The sequence below is a fragment of the Natrix helvetica genome (assembly GCF_964273705.1).
Source record: "Natrix helvetica genome assembly, chromosome: 2".
NCBI lineage: Eukaryota > Metazoa > Chordata > Lepidosauria > Squamata > Natricidae > Natrix > Natrix helvetica.
Window position 1 is genome coordinate 288,099,086 of NC_138552.1, and position 16,998 is coordinate 288,116,083.

The following is a 16,998-nucleotide window of genomic DNA, read 5'->3' on the forward strand; positions in this document are numbered from 1 at the left end:
GTAAGTTTGCAGGAGAATGAATAATTGACTAGAATTTCCGTGTTCTGCAATGCTTACAATAGCCGAGCAATTTAACTGCTCTAATATTTATGGCTATTTTTACATTTCTCTTTTTATTACACGGTAAGCCGCCCAGAATCGCTTTGGATAGTGAGATGGACGGCATCTACATTTAATAAATAAACACAAATAAATAAATAAAATTGGCAAGGTCCCATTTAGTGCTTTGTCCTTGGAATATCAAATTCCCAGATTCAGAATGTACCTGACTTCCATCAGGCTGCCACACCCAAAGTCTGTGCCGGCTGGGCCCTATGCTACCTCTGGAATATCAGAATTAGCATTTAAATGGGTATTTCCAGGAGGTTCTTCTCCCCACATTCATTAAAGAAAAATAAATTTATGGTTAAAAATCCTCCTTTTCTCCTTTTCTTTTTTCAGGGTAGGGAGGGGGGAGAGTGAAGCCACGGATTCTTCAAGGTATCTTTGACAGTTTAGCGGAGATAATTAAAAATCTTTGTGGCTTTAAATGGCACAAAAGCTGGAGGAGGCCTGGGGAGCAGCTTAATAGCATGGGTTGTGGCAATAATTAGAAGTTCCAAGGAGAAAAGATGGTATTTGAGCCCAGACATTGTGTCCAGGAAAATACTAATTAAACAGGATAAATTGTATTTAATAGTGAAAATCTATTTGTGTGATAGATCATTCTCAGTTATAATTGGCTCTCATTTGCTTTTGCTTAGTATTTTTCTTTCTGACATTACCTAAGAACTGCTTGGGGTCTACGTAAAAAGTATCTGTGCAGGTGTGCCTGTAGGAACCTAAGAGTAGGGGGGGACAGACAGGTAAATCAGTGGAGAAGGATGTCAGGAAACTCTTTATACCCTGTTAACATTTTTTCCCCAGTTCCCCAGAAATGATATGTTACTTTTCCACCCAACCCGTCTTTACTTTCAGGGGTGGGCTGCTGAGGGTTTGCGCGGGTTCGGGTGAGCCTCTAGCCAAGGATCTCCAGAGTTCTGTAAACCCGCAAATCCCATCCCTGGCTGGCCCTGCCCATCCCACCCCTCCCCTCCCAGGAGTCTCCACACGTCCCGTTTTGGATGCCAGGTAAGCACAGGGCCCGCGTGGAGGCTCGGGGAGGGTGAAAAACGGGCCTCCCGGAATTTTCGGAAGGCTGGAAACGGGCTTGTTTCCAGCCTCCGGAGAACCTCTGGGGCCCGGGGGAAGCTGTTTTCTCCCTCCCGGAGGCTCAAGGAAAGCCTCCGGAGCCGGGTAGGGCAAAAAATCCACCCCATCCGCTCAATGGTTCCAGAGGCTGACTAGTCCATGCCTACCCAGTAACCGGACAGAGAACCCGTTGCTGAAAGTTTTGAAGCCCACCCCTCTTTACTTTGTATTGGCAAGTTCATACTTCAGTCCTCCTTTGATCTACACCTAGTGCAAGACAGTGGTGGTTTCCAGATTCTGTTGGAACTGGTATGCTGCAATGGGGCTGACATAAACGCGCACAGCACGCACATGCGTACTTATTGCCCGCGATGCTCCAGCTGCTCGGCGGAGCGTCGCACAGGCACTGTATGCTCCGTGCGCGAAAGCCCCGATCGGCTCAAATAGTGGTAAGGAGAGCAGGCGGGCGGGTGGGCCCTCTGGAGCACTGTACCGGAATGGTACCTGGTGCTCCCAGCAGGCACCGGGATGCCTGTACCGGGGCGTACCGGTCGTATCCCCCCACTGGTGCAAAACTAATACAGGAGGATATTTGTAGCTCAGGGTTGAGATGTGGAGTTCTTGGTGCTGTCTTGAGCTGGGTTGTTTTCTTACAGACATTTCCTTATCCAAAATAATGAAACAACATCATCTGTACACTAGTTTGGATAAGGAAACATCTGCATGGAAACAACCAAGCTCTGATAGCACCAAGGACTCCTTAAACTCATGCAGACGTTTTAACCAACACAATGAGTTAGAATAGCAGAGTTGGAAGGGACCTTGGAGGTCTTCTAGTCCAACCCCCTGCTTAGGCAGGAAACCCTATACCATTTCAAACAAATGGTTATCCAACATCTTCTTAAAGACTTCCAGTGTTGGGGCATTTATAACTTTTGGAGGCAAGCTATTCCACTGATTAATTGTTCTAACTGTCAGGAAATTTCTCCTCAGTTCCAAGTTGCTTCTCTCCTTGATTAGTTTCCACCCATTGCTTCTTGTTCTACCCTCAGGTGCCTTGGAGAATAGTTTGACTCCCTCTTCTTTGTGGCAACCCCTGAGATATTGTAACACTGCTATCATGTCTCCCCTGGTCCTTCTTTCTCTTAAGCTAAACATACCCAGTTCCTGCAACTGTTCTTTATATGTTTTAGCCTCCAGTCCCCTAATCATCTTGGTTGCTCTTCTCTGCACTCTTTCTAGAGTCTGAGAAAACCTCCCCCAATTTCTGGAGGCAAGTCAATTCATTACTGATTCATTGTTCTCACTGTCAGGAAATTCCTCCTTAGTTCTAGGTTGCTTCTCTCCTTGATTAGTGTCCACCCGTTGCTTCTTGTCCCGTCTTCAGGTGCAGTCAAGAGGGCTTCTCTTCAAGTCTCTCTCTCTCTCTCTCTTTCTTTTGGTCGCCCATCTGTCTCCAAAATATAGGTACCTTTCCACCTGGTGAGGTTTCCTGTCCTGTGGATGTAGAGCAGTGTTTCTCAAACTTGGCGACTTTAAGTCTTGTGGACTTCAACTCCCAGAATCCCCCAGCCAGCATAGCTGGCTGGGGAATTCTGGGAGTTGAAGTCCACAGGACTTAAAGTCGCCAAGTTTGAGAAACACTGATGTAGAGCATGGAACTCAACCACCAAGAAACATTTCCATTCTACTGCTGAGGTTCTCTTCTGTTCTTATTGGGAGAAAAATTGAAAATTACTTTGAGAGTCAGGACTCACCGGGGCGTACCGGTGCTTGCTGGGAGCACCAAGAACCATTCTGGAACCGTGCTCCAGAGGGCCCACCCACCGTCCATACCTCTATTTGAGCCAATCAGGGTTTCCGTGCACGGAGCATACGCCGCCTGCGTGATGCTCCGCCGAGCATCTGGAGCGGCACAGGCAGTAAGTGCACATGCACGCACTGCACGCAGGCATGCGTGTGGTGGATGCCAAGCCCCGCTGCACCATACCGGTTGCACCGGGATCCGGAACCCACCACTGGGTGAAATGCGGTGGTAAAAAAAAAATGCTTTTAAAAAGTTTTTTTTTTTAAGTTCAGATGATTGTGCGGCACAGCTGATTGTTGGAACTTTTAAAAAACTTTTTAAAAGCAGTTTTTTATTACCGGTTTGGGCAAATAAGTAGTAAAAAAAAAATCCTTTAATTTTTTTTTAAAAAAAAACCTCCCGATGATTAGCTGTGCGAAAATCAGCTGTGCCGCGCAATTCATATTCGCTAGAAAGCAGGAAATCCTGCTTTGTAGCAAATCTAAATCATGCAGCACAGCTGTCGTCCCCTCCCCCCCACCCGCTGCTCTACTTACCTTTGCAGACTCAGAAAAGGCTTCTTAGCCCCTGTGGCACACCTCTGCGCAAAGCGAACCCGTTGCAGACTTCAGAGCATTTCACCCCCAGACTCACCCCTGATAATTGGAAAAGTTTGAGCCCGAGATATCCCTAGGAGTCCTTTGTACTTAATATAACGCCTGCTTTATACGAGCCAAAAGCCAACATCTGTTTGTCAAAAACAGATCATGCCAGACTAATCTTATTGCATTCTTTGACAAAGTGACAAAATTAGTGGACCAGAGGAATGCTGTCGATATAGTTTACTTGGACTTCAGTAAGGCATTTGATAAGGTAGACCATAGCCTACTACTAGATAAAGTAGAAGAATGTGGGTTAGACAGCATCACCACCAGATGGATTTGTAACTGGCTGACCAACCGCACGCAACGTGTAGTCCTCAATGGAACTGCATCTACATGGAGGGAAGTATGTAGTGGAGTAACCCAAGGCTCTGTTTTAGGCCCAGTACTCTTCAACATCTTCATCAATGATTTGGATGAGGGAATAAATGGGGACCTAATCAAATTTGCAGATGACACCAAGCTGGCAGGAATAGCCAACACTCCAGAAGACAGGCTTAAGATACAGAAGGATCTTGACAAACTTGAACATTGGGCACTATCTAATAAAATGAAATTCAATGGTGAAAAGAGTAAGGTTCTACATTTAGGCAACAAAAACGAAATGCACAGAATAGGTGGTACCTTTCTCAACAGTAGTAACTGTGAAAGGGATCTTGGAGTCCTAGTGGACAACCATTTAAATATGAGCCAGCAGTGTGCAGCAGCTGCCAAAAAAGCCAACACAGTTCTAGGCTGCATCAACAGAGGGATAGAATCAAGATCACATGAAGTGTTAATACCACTTTATAATGCCTTGGTAAGGCCACACTTGGAATACTGCATTCAGTTCTGGTCGCCAGAATGTAAAAAAGATGTGGAGACTCTAGAAAGAGTGCAGAGAAGAGCAACAAAGAGGATTAGGGGACTGGAGGCTAAAACATATGAAAAACGGTTGCAGGAACTGGGTATGTGTAGCTTAAGAGAAAGAAGGACTAGGGTAGACATGATAGCAGACTTCCAATATCTCAGGGGCTGCCACAAAGAAGAGGGAGTCAAACTATTCTCCAAAGCACCTGAGCGTAGAACAAGAAGCAATGGGTGGAAACTAATCAAGGAGATAAGCAACATAGAACTAAAGAGAAATTTCTTGACAGTTAGAACAATTAATCAGTGGAACAGAAGTTGCCTCCAGAAGTTGTGAATGCTCCAACACTGGAAGTCTTTAAGAAGATGTTGGATAGCCATTTGTCTGAAACGGTATAGGGTTTCCTGCCTAGGCAGGGGGTTGGACTAAAAGACCTCCAAGGTCCCTTCCAAGTCTGCTATTGTATTGTATTGTATTGAGATGCTAAAAGTGTGGCGTATGGAAAACGCAGACCGAATTCCACCTTCGGCTAGATGGAATTGTGGGTTTTGGCAAGTCTCCTCCGATCACACGGGTGCCTGTTAGTGCACGTAGGGTGCACAGCTTCATTAAGAGACCCAAATTGGTTTTGTTGCACTGGTTTTTGCAGGGTGACTCCTAATGTGAACTTATTAATTTTAAATCAGCCTGATTTGCTCTGAATGAGTGATTGATTCATGATGAAGGCCAGATGCTTAATTATCTGCTCCAGCTCTTTCCTGGACCCGCCGGCCTCTCTCGGAGCTCCTAGCGTTATTGTGGTGGCACCACGAAGGCAGCCAAGTTGCAGGCGGCGGAAAAAGTCCCGCATGCCAGGTCCTTCATCCGCAAGTGTCCCCATTGCTTCTCCCAAGTCAGCCTCAAGGTCGATGGCTGTCAGCAGATTCTTAGCAGGGCAATCAAAATCTTCCTTTGCTAACTTGTCAACTGCACAGCGGTGAAATTCCAACCCTGAACGGAAGAAGGGTGTAATTAACTCATCAAGCAAAAATTAGCATAGGGGGAGGCCACGATGTGGCTTGAGAGCCAGGAGGACCCGAAAGACTTTCAGTCATGGGATGCCATTCCATGTGCTTTGAGCATGCAACCAGAGGAGGAAACCAAAATAGACTTGCCGATCACCAGTATATCTGGAGATAACTGGGCAGAGGGGCAATGAGAAAGGCATTCCGGATTTGGTTGGTCAGTGAGGATTCCTGAAACGTAACCCACCTGGAAAGTAGAAGCTTTTCCCAAGATTCCCCCCCCCCAAGATATTATGCCCCCCTTACCCCAACTCCACAATTTATAGACTATAGAATAACCGAGCTGGAAGGGACCTTGGAGGTCTTCTAGTCCAACCCTCTGCTGAGGCAGGAAACCCTACACCACTTCAGACAAATGGTTGTCCAACATCTTCTTAAAGACTTCCAGTGTTGAGGCATTCACAACTTCTGGAGGCAAGTTGTTCCACTGATTAATTGTTCTCACTGTCAGGAAATTTCTCCTCAGTTCTAAGTTGCTTCCCTCCTTGATTAGTTTCCACCCATTGCTTCTTGTCCTGCCCTCAGGTGCCTTGGAGAATAGTTTGACTCCCTCTTCTTTGTGGCAACCCCTGAGATATTGATATACTGCTATCGTGTCTCCCCAATTTGACAAGATTGATGTCAGGCTCCAAAAATCAAGAAAGACACAGACACTGTGTGACTTCTAAGCAGTTTCCTTCATTGTTCCTCACCCATGGGCTGAAATCTCTGCCAAAACGAAGCAACAACTTTCACCCTTAAAGATATATTCTGAGAACCTCTAGGGGTGGGGGTGGGGTGCTGTCCTGACCATCTTCCTCCTAACCAAACAACAGGTAGTCCTTGACTTACAACAGTTCTTTTAGTGACTGTTCACAGTTACAGTGGTACTGAGAAAAGTGACTTATGACCGTTTTTCACACTCACGGCCATTGCAGCATCCCTGTCGTCACCTGGTCAAACGCTTGGCAGCTGATTCATATTTATGACGCTTGCAGTGTCCCAGGGTCATGTGATAACTTCCCTTCATCTTCTTCCACTTTCTTTCCCTTCTCTTCTTCCATTTCCCTTCCTTCCCCTTCACTTCTTTACACTTTCTTTCCCTTCTTCCATTTCCCTCCCCTCCTTACTTCTTCCACTTTCTTTCCCTTCTCTTTTTCCATTTCTTTCACCTTCCCTTCCTTCCCCTTCCCTCCCTTTCTTCCACTTTCTTTCCTTTCCCTTCCCTTCTTCCACTTCCCTTCCCTTTGTTCCCCTCCTCCTCTTCCACATTTTTCCCTTCTCTTCTTCCATTTCTCTCCCTTCCACTGCTTCCAGTCTCCTTCCCTTTACTTCTTCTACTTTCATTCACTCCCATTCATCTACTTTCTTTCCCTTCTCTTCTTCCACTTTCCTCCCATTTCCTTCAATCCCCTTCTTCCACTTCCCTTCTCCACTTCCAGTTTCCTCCCCTCCACTTATTCCACTTTTCTTCCCTTTCCTCCCCTCCTTTTCTATTTTCTTTCCTTTCTCTTCTTTCATTCCCCTCCAGTCATCTCCACTTCCCTTCCTTTCTTCCACTTTCTTCCCCTCCCCGCCCCTCTTTTTCTTCCATTTTCTTTCCCTTCACCTCTCTTCTTCCACTTTTTTCCCCTTCCTTCCCCTCTGCTTCTTTCCTTCCCTTCTCTTCTTCCACTTTCCTCCTCCCTTCTTTTCCCTTCCCTTCCCCTTAAATTAGGGGTCCCCAACTCCTAATTGACTGGCTCCGGGCCACGGCATGCCATAAACCGGACCGCGCAAACAAGTGAAGCCCCATCCGCAGGATGCAGGCAGCATGCAAAGTGGTCCGTGGAAAAAACTCTCTCCACGGATCCGGTCCCTGGTGCCCAAAAGGTTGGGGAGTGGGCTTAAATTGCTATGTTTGAAGTTTTGAACTCCCTTCTCTCCCACGCTATCCGCCCAAAAAGCCCCTCTGTTGGTAAAATTTATATCTCCACTGCAATGCTACCTGATATGTACGTCTCGTTTCAAGAAATTGGTCCCTGACTTTTTTAATATGACTCTGGGAGCCGGACCCCAGCTGTGCATGAGTGCACATGTTCCATCTAGATGGGGTTGCATTCATGCATAAAAGGCATTTGTGCCCTTCAAAGAAAAGTTGCTCTTCTAGAGGAGATGACGGTGAAAGCGAAGGAAAAGTGAGCCTAACACCATGAGTAACAGAAGAGAGCCATTAGAAAGTGCCGGAGAAACCTGACACACAGGCTCGATATTGTTTCCAGTTGTTATTTTTGTCATGCAGGGGCAGGTCAGGATAGTTTCAGCCAAAAAGTGAAATGCAGTCGAAAGGGATTCCCTCTGATCCAAGCAAAAGCCCCCTTCTTCTTTATCCTAATCCCATTTCTTTGGGGGGGGGGGAGAGAGATTTCGGCCAGTGCAATCAGTCTAAAGCCATTCGGGATATTTACACAGTGATGAAAGTATGGCAGTTCCATAACTGGCATACGGCCCTGGCCCCCTCTCTGCCTCCGACACAGAGCCCTCATCAGAGCCTTCCCCAGACTCCAGGACTGGTCCATGTTCCTCCCCAACCTCCTCGCTGTCTGAATCTTCTGTGGCTAGCCACAACAGTCACAACACTAGATCAAGAGAGCAAGAACCACCTATGTTCATGGTCAGGCGTCTTTGAGGTTAGCCTTGGAGCAAATACAGAAATCCGAATCTTGCAAAAACTGCATGGTGAGTTTCTCCTTTTCATTTATAGAATTAGACAAGTCTCTTTGAACGATTTGAAATGCTCCTTTTCAGGCTTTTTGTCATCTGGGCAAAATTGCCTTGGGATAAGCCACCAATAGATGTCTACCTCCCGATAGCTTCTCTTCTCTGTCTTCCATTCTTTTCTCAACCTTACCAGTCTCTCCCATCCCCCTATGACAAAGTCACTGGCAAAACAGGATACCTGCTGGCGAATTCTGGAAGTCAAAGCGCCCAGATCTTCAACGTGACAAGATTGAAAAGCCCTGATTCAGGGCAATCTGAACCTGGTAACCCTTGAGGGCATTCCAGGTCCATTAGGGTCACTAAGTTAAGCCACCTGCAGATGGATTCGTGGTTTACGGCTGCCACCATTCTTAGCCCAGTAGAAAAAGATCTGAATACATCCACCAGCAACCAAGGGCTTTAGAACTGTAGTTTTAGTTTGGCACCCAGAGGTGGGTTGCTGCCAGTTTGGCTTGGTTCGGCTGAACCAGTAGTGGAAGTCAGGCCTGGGTCGCAGAACCGACAGCGACCCAGGCCTGCCATACTCCCGAATCGGTTCCCTTGCTGTTCCTGGGCCACCACATTCTGGATTTCAGTGACTGCACGTGAGCAGTTCACTGTAAATTGTTTTTTTTATTTTATTTTTTATTTTTTTATTGTTTTAATTAGATGGATAACACACACACAAAACACTCTTCAATACGTCTTCCAGCTAGCATGTCGACTGGTTACATTTAAATTCCGTGCATTACTACAATCATTCTTTATACTTCATTCAAATTGAGTTGTGCATTTTAAATCAAAGAATATACCAACATTCTCCTTTAACTGCATTTGTTTGAAAGTACTTTTATCCAGAATCATTCGTATTTATATTATTCAATGAATAAACATTTTAACACCAACCACAATCTATAAGAGCTACCACATTCTGCTTATTTATCGCCTAGGAGTCCTATTTTTTTCCTCCATCCACCTGTACCATTTATCCCATATCTGATAGAATTCTGATTCTTCTTTTCCCTGGATTTCTTTAGTTAGTTTGTCCATTTCGGCACTCACTGTAAATTGTTGTGTGCATGCACGCAGAACAGTGTCAGGCCTGCAGCCATCTTTTCTTTTGGGTCTTTGGCCTGCCACACTTTCTATTACTCTGCTGTGCATTTTCTATTGTGGGAAAACAGGAGGGGTGTGTGTAAGGAGTTGCATACTATGTAGCCATAACAAAATTCTTTCTAGAAAGCCAAGGTCATCCTTTGTCTCTGCACCTGACCGGAATGGGATGGGTGGAAGCTGCCAGCATGGCAGTGGGAGATGGGACCACGTGATGGACTTGTGGGTGTGGGGGCAAGATCTTGAACTTTCAACTGGGTGGGGAAAACCGGGAAGCTTTCAGATTCGGGTTCTCCCAGATGTGCCAACGTGGCTCTCTTAATAAATTGGAACTTTGAGCAATACTTTGCCTTGGACTCTGATTTACTTTTGGGTGCTAATTTGGAACCCTGACAATTTACGTTGAGCAGTGCATAGCGCGCAGGTTGCGAACCGGTAGTAAAAACGGGCAGCAACCCACCCCTGTTGGCACCCCTGTCACTAATAAGCCTGGGAAAAAGGTGGTGAAGAAGTTGCAGTTGTGAAAAGCCTGTCTTGATGGTTGATGTAGATACGAAGTTCTCTCTTCATGGGAGGTAATCTAGGCAGAGCCTTGATTTCTCAGTTTAGTGACAAGAGATAATTACTGCAAGATTGATCATTTGCCAGAAGTACTGAAGCAAATAAATTGCTCAGCGCCCATCGCCGGGCGAGAATGGGGGCTAAATGGGAAATGGCGGATGGGCCGGCCGGCCATAATTTGGCTTGATGAAGCATCCACACGGGCGGGATGTTAATGTGCTATTGATATTCAGCCAGCCAATTTCTCCCCCCATTTCAGATCAGGCTTTGACTCGTTAGAGCAGAGCTGGGCACTGCAGCGTCAAATGAAGAGGAAAATTGAAGTAATGTTGTATTATAAATTTATGATTTCATCTGCCTGACCTCGAGAAATGTTCTGTGATGGGATATATGGATGAGAACTACTACCCAGTCAGCTGTATATTTGGTCTTTGTTGTTGGAGGTGGGGAGTGAAGGGCCGTAGCAGAGGTGGGTGGGGACACAGGTGTCCTTATTTGTGCTCACTGATCCCAGCAGATTGGTTTGGGGCTTCTGTTTCCCTTGCGACGCGAAAGGGCAAGAAATTCTGTGGCTTACCCTGCCACCGAGCGTGCCTTTGTTTGAGTTGGCTAAAGCAGCCTTCCCTACTCTGGTGGCTTGTATTGATGGATTATGGATGCTTTGATTCCCCATCACTCATCCCGCCTTGAAAGAATACACGACGTTGCAAATCATTATCAAATTATCAGAATGGCCGGATATGTCAGATAATAAATACAAACCGTGTAACCCTTAGTGCCAACCTGTTGGATCGCGCCCCCTTCTGAATTCTCAGCCGGCCCATTTGGAGGGCAAATGGTTTGCAAAAGCGATGTTTAACCTTTAACTATTCTGGTGGGGAATTGCAGAAATGGAGCCAAGCTTCATTCATAGTGATAAAATCCAAGCACTTTCTTGTCAGCGTGATGGAAGTGGATTGCTTTTGGGGTCTTCCTGGATGTTTCTCTGACTTCTTAGCGTAACCTAATGGCCCAGAATTGCCATGTTGTCTCAAATCCACTTACCATCCAAGATTAATCTTTCTAGCCTTCAAAGATCAGCTGATGAGATGTGGAAATTATATCTCAACATTTGAAGGGCGTCAGGATCGCTGAGACCGCGATTCCTTCAAGGTCAAGGCCTCCATTGCTAATAGCACTGTCACCTGGGCTGTGGTATTCCAGATAAGCACAAGAGGGAAGCAGAGATCTAGCATTGTTGGTATCTTCTTGCTGCCACCTAGTGATTATATTGATAATTGCAGCTGAGATATAATGACCTTCCTGTAATCTATAAGGGAATGACCTTGAGAGACAGGAGGAAGAGCCACAGATTGACCGAGGTCTGATAAATGAAATCCAAGTCCAAAGGTATGATGGGAGTGGGGAAAGCATCTCAGAAGGGACCCTCCATAGTTTCAGAAGAGTGAAAGTAAGAGAGGGGAGAGAGTAAAGATAGTGTTACTATGCAGGGTTAGAGCTTCTTGTCTGGACTACTTCAAAGAATAGAATAGAATAACAGAGTTGGAAGGGACCTTGGAGGTCTTCTAGTCCAGCCCCCTACTTAGGCAGGAAACCCTACACTACTTCAGACAAATGGTTATCCAACATTTTCTTAAAGACTTCCAGTGTTGGGGCATTCACAACTTCTGGAGGCAAGCTGTTCCACTGATTAATTGTTCTAACTGTCAGGAAATTTCTCCTTAGTTCTAAGTTGCTTCTCTCCTTGATTAGTTTCCGTCTGTTGCTTCATGTTCTGCCCTCAGGTGCTTTGGAGAATAGTTTGACTCCCTCTTCTTTGTGGCAACCCCTGAGATATTGGAACACTGCTATCATGTCTCCCCATGTCCTTCTTTTCATTAAACTAAACATACCCAGTTCCTGCAACCGTTCTTCATATGTTTTAGCCTCCAGTCCCCCAGTCCTCTTTGTTGCTCTTTTCTGCACTCTTTCTAGAGTCTCCACATCTTGTTTACATCATGGCGACCAAAACTGAATGCAGTATTCCAAGTGTGGCAATTACCAAGGCATTATAAAGTGGTATTAACACTTCACGTGATCTTGAGTCTATCCCTCTGTTGATTCAGCCTAGAACTGTGTTGGCTTTTTTGGCAGCTGCTGCACACGGCTGGCTCATATTTAAATGGTTGTCCACTAGGACTCCAAGATCCCTCTCACAGTTACTACTATTGAGCAAGGTACCACATATACCTGTGATGGCAAACCTATGACACCCGTGCCAGAGGTGGCACGCAGCGCCCTCTCTGACGGCACACAAGCTGTTGCCTCGGTTTAGCTCCACTACACATATGCGCATGCCTCCCGCCGGCCAACTAGTCTTCAGGTCTCTGCTGCGCATGCAGGGGATGGGGCATATGTGGGGGGGGGGTTCGTGCACGCATGCATGGAGGGGATGTATTGGGGGGTCTTGTGTGCATGCGCAGGGGCGGAGGGTGTGTGGGGGGTCGCGCATGCATGTGCGGGGGTGCACGCATTGTATTTGAGAGGTTTGGGCACTTTGGGCACTCCGACTGGAAAAGGTTAGCTGTCACTGACATATTTTGTTTTTCTTGCCTAAATGTCGAACCGTACTTTTTTCACCATTGAAAGAGCCAAGGCTTCTACTCAAGAAAGAAGCAGGGTTTTATTTGTTGTTTTGGAGCACTCGGACAAAAAAATAACACTTGTTGTCTTCTAAAACCCAAACAAAGCAACAGTGGGGGTTTTATCAGCAGTAGCAGATCCAGAGAAATTTGGAGCCTCGAAGACTCTTAAGTAGGAACTTGCTTGCCGACAAGGCTATTTTTGGAACCGAGTTGGCTGGGCTTTATCTCTTTCCCGTTGAAATGACTGTTCTCTTATATGATGCATTTATTCATTGTTGGAAGAGGCCCACTCAAAAGGCAATGTGACAAACTCATCCCACTGACGCTGCAGTGAGCCTTTATTTAAAAGCAAAATATAAGCGAGTTGACATTTCATTGTGGAAGTGTCAGTCATGGGGTAACCTGCTCCCTTAGTCAGAAACACGTTAAATCAATCCCCTTGTTTGAAGAGAAACAGTTTGCAAAACATACTCCTGACTGATCCAGTGAATTTCTGACAGTTTATTTGCAGAAAATGCATATTAAGGAGACCACCACTTTAAATGTTTGCGTGCATTTAAAGCTATACAAGCCCTGTTTTCGCCACCCCCTCTTTTGTTTTCCTTGCTAAGTTCCGTCCCTTCATAATTAGTAATCAAAATTCATCCAAGCGTTTAATGTTCCATCTCTAAATGATGATTAATAGCAAACAATATGGACAGCTAAATCTCATCTGAAAGGGAAGGGACACGTTATGTTGGCAAAATAATTGAGCATGTTTGCCGGGCCGCGCAAGAGCTTTGTAGAAATGAACACAATTGCGGGGGATGAATCCTCGAAGAAAGAATAAAAGTGAATTGGGCAATTGAGGGCTGAGAGCTTGAAGCAGGTTAAAATCAATACAAAGAATCCCCCCCGAAATTGAGGTTAGAATTTTAATTCGGCACAGAAAACCTGTTCCCTAATTGAAGTGAGGTTGCTGCATTCCTCTTAAAAGAGATGCTTTACGCGAGGTGTTCCTTGCCCTTTTTTGTTGGTGCCCGAATGGAATTAATCAATGAAATTAATTAATTTAAAAGTGTAATGCCCTGAGTTGGCCAAAGCAACGAACCCTACAGAGGGTTACCACTGTGTCTCTGCATGATTTAGTGCTCTGCCTCGTGTCTTCCCATTCAGCCTCTGTTGGGGATTAATACTTCACTATTGAGTGAGATTGAATTACCTAATAATTGAATAACCATTCCTTTGCGGAACTTAATCAGAATTACCAGCTCTCAAAGGACACTGCCCATTTCATCAATCCATGACTCACTACTGGGCTCTTTTTCCTTCCAGGCAGGCAGCTTACCTGCCCTGCTGCTGGACTCAAGCATATACAGGTAGTCCACAACTCAAAACAGTTCATTTAGTGCAGGGGTGTCCAAACCTGGGAAGTTTAAGACTTGTGGACTTCAACTCCCAGAATTCCCCAGCCAGCCATGCTGGCTGGGGAATCCTGGGAGTTGAAGTCCACAAGTCTTAAGCTTCCCAAGTTTGGACACCCCTGATTTAGTGACTGTTCGAAGTTACAACAGTGAGAAAAGTGACTTAGGACTGTTTTTCCACTCTTAGGACCATTGCAGCATTTTCGCAGCATTCCCATGCTCACGGGACCAAAATCGAATGCTTGGCAACTGATTCGTATTTATGACGGTTGCCGTGTCCCTCGGGTCATGCGATCGCTTTCTGTCGTGTGATGTTCTTACGAGCAAAGTCAATGGGGAAGCCAGGTTCACTTAATAGCCTTGTTACTCACTGAATAACTTAAGTGATTAGCCTTGTTCCTAACTTGCCTAATAACTGCCGCGATTCACCTAAACAGCTGTGGCAAGAAAAGTCATAAAGTGGGGCAAAATCCACTTAACAACTGTTTCACTTAGAAAGTTCGGGCTCAATTGTGGACGTAAGTTGAGGACTACCTGTACAAGCCACATCTGAAACAATAGCCAGATGCAATGATCCAATGCACAACTAAATAGGTGAAAATGAAAATTAAAATAAGCTCAAAGTTTATAGCAGCCTTCATTTTCACTGCCTCCAAACACCACAGTGGTAGAACAGAGCAATATTCCTTAAGGAAGCCTCCTTCCTTCCTTTCTTCCTTCCTTCCTTCCTTCCTTCCTTCCTTCCTTCCTTCCTTCCTTCCTTCCTTCCTTCCTCTCCTCTTCTTCTCTCTATCTCTCTCTCCCTCCCTCTCTCTCTCCCTCCCTCCCTCTCTCTCTCTCTCTCTCCCCGTCTCACTCTCTCCTCCATTCCTTCCTCCCCTTTTATCAGGATGACCCAAGTGCCAATCAAACAGCAATATTAGGCATAAGACCAGAAGCAGGGAAACAAGATGACAGTCTGGGAGCTTTATAAGCCACAGATTTGGCGAAGGAGGAGCAGAATAACCAAAGCCCAGGAGTCAAATAAAGAGGCAAACTGAAAGATGCCGTCCTGATGTGAACGAGGCAACCAGAAAAGAGGCAGCAGCTGACAAAAGTGGGGAGAGGGGAACCTTTTTTTCCCTTCCCAGAATTGGTGTGAGGGAAACACTCTTCCTACCATTTCCCTCAGGTGGAGCCAAAAGTCAGAGAAAAGTCCAGAAACTCACCCAAGTATACGAAATAGAACGACAAAGGAACTTTAAAGACTCGGGCAGAAAAAGAAATAGAAACAAACTTTTTTTTAAAAAAAGAGAGATAAAAGACTAATTGAGGTCTATAGAAAACGAATTACATGTCGTACTTATTTAACCGCTACAATTGGGACCAGCAACTCCATTGCTAAGCAATGTGAACATTGAGCAAGATATCATGTGACCGTAACAGGCTTATGACCTTACTCCCACTGTTGGTAAGCAAATCACCAGCGCTGTTAACTGAGACATCCCATAACCGCCAACTTGCTAATTTCCTGCCAGCTTCTCCATTGAAGTGTACCAGTGTGAATATGTGACCATCATTGTAAATGCTGTCTGGTTGCAAAGGGCCTGAATTTCGATCACACCACTGCAGGCCATAAGTGCATTGGCTGGTCATAAAATTTACTTTTTCAGCACTTTGAATGTTCGCTAAACAGGGCAGTCATTGAGCCACCGTTTAGCTCTACTGTAACAGTACATATTTTTTTATTATTTTATGCATTTATTAAATTTACGTGCTGCCCATCTCTATCAAGTGATTCTAAGTGGCTTACAACAAGATAAAAATGACAATTTAAAAGGTTAGGCCAGGAGTGGGTTGCTCCCGGTTTGCACCGGTACGCCAGAAGTGGCCAAGTCAATGTCACTGAATTATTTGCCCCAAAGAATGACCTACAAAAAGAAGATATAAAAAAAGGAAATTTATTATTTTGTGCACTTACTACTTAAAAAAGAATAAAATAAGCACACAAAACAATAAAACAGCTACTTACAGAGGAAATATGGCTGTCCTTGCTGGTCTTCAACATTAATGACCACCTTACACACACTCTTCCAGCCCCTCTGCATCTTCCCTCTTCCTGGATTCACTCAGACGTTTTTAAGACTCACAGATGTTTTTAAGACTCACAGCAAGCAAGCGAATGGCGATCGGGCAGGCGGGGGGACCGAGCGAGGGGGGGCAGGTGGGAGGAGCGAGTGAGGGGGGGCAGGCGGGAGGGAGCGTTCCGGTATTGTCCCACCGGACAAAGGGGCAGTACCGGAATTATTTGGGGCAAATAATTCAGTGATATTGACTTGGCCACTCCCACCCAGTCACATAACTGCCAAGCCACTCCCACTCAGTCACATGACCACCAAGCCACTCCTACAAAACAGGCCACACCTACCGAATAGGTTCTAAAATAATTTGAAACCCACCACTGGGTTAGGCATACAGGAATTAAAACAACAGATATATAGAACTCAGCGTTAAACACATTTATTGGAGGTATTGAAGAGAAAGATGTGAAACTATAGTGAATTTGGATTTTGAAAATATAATGTAGGTAAATAGCTTAGAGAAAAAAAAATAATAAAATAAAAAATGAGTTTTTTATTAAGATGTATTAAAGTTTTATTAAGATTTATTTCTGCAGTAGTTGAAGACATTCCCATTTTGGTTGTAAGCTTTCCTTTTGTTAAAAAAAAAAATCTTCCTGCCAATGAAGAAACATACAAAAACCCAATCAAGGGTCCAGTGCTTTGTGTCTATTGAGGTATTCTAGTTATTGGTGGTTCAAAAAAAAATCCATAGTAGTTGAGGGGGGGAAACAGAGCAGAATGAATAGTAACTACAGTGATACCAAACTTGTGCATATGGATTCAAGAAAGTTTTGGAGATTCCATAAAAGGAATAATTGGAAAGAGAAGGAGACTAGCAATGATCGTTGTTGGAAGGGCAGAGAGTGAGAGATGGAATCATGGTATCAGAAAACCACGATGTAAAAAAGATGTGGAGACTCTAGAAAGAATCTCTGCAGAGAAGAGCAA

The 16,998-nt window shown here is 45.1% G+C and overlaps 1 protein-coding gene across 9 annotated transcripts in view; it reads left to right on the forward strand.

Annotated features, from left to right (window-relative positions):
- The window catches only part of MSI2 (musashi RNA binding protein 2), a 689,288-nt gene that overhangs the window by 569,421 nt on the left and 102,869 nt on the right, over nucleotides 1-16,998 (forward strand). The window lies entirely within an intron of this gene.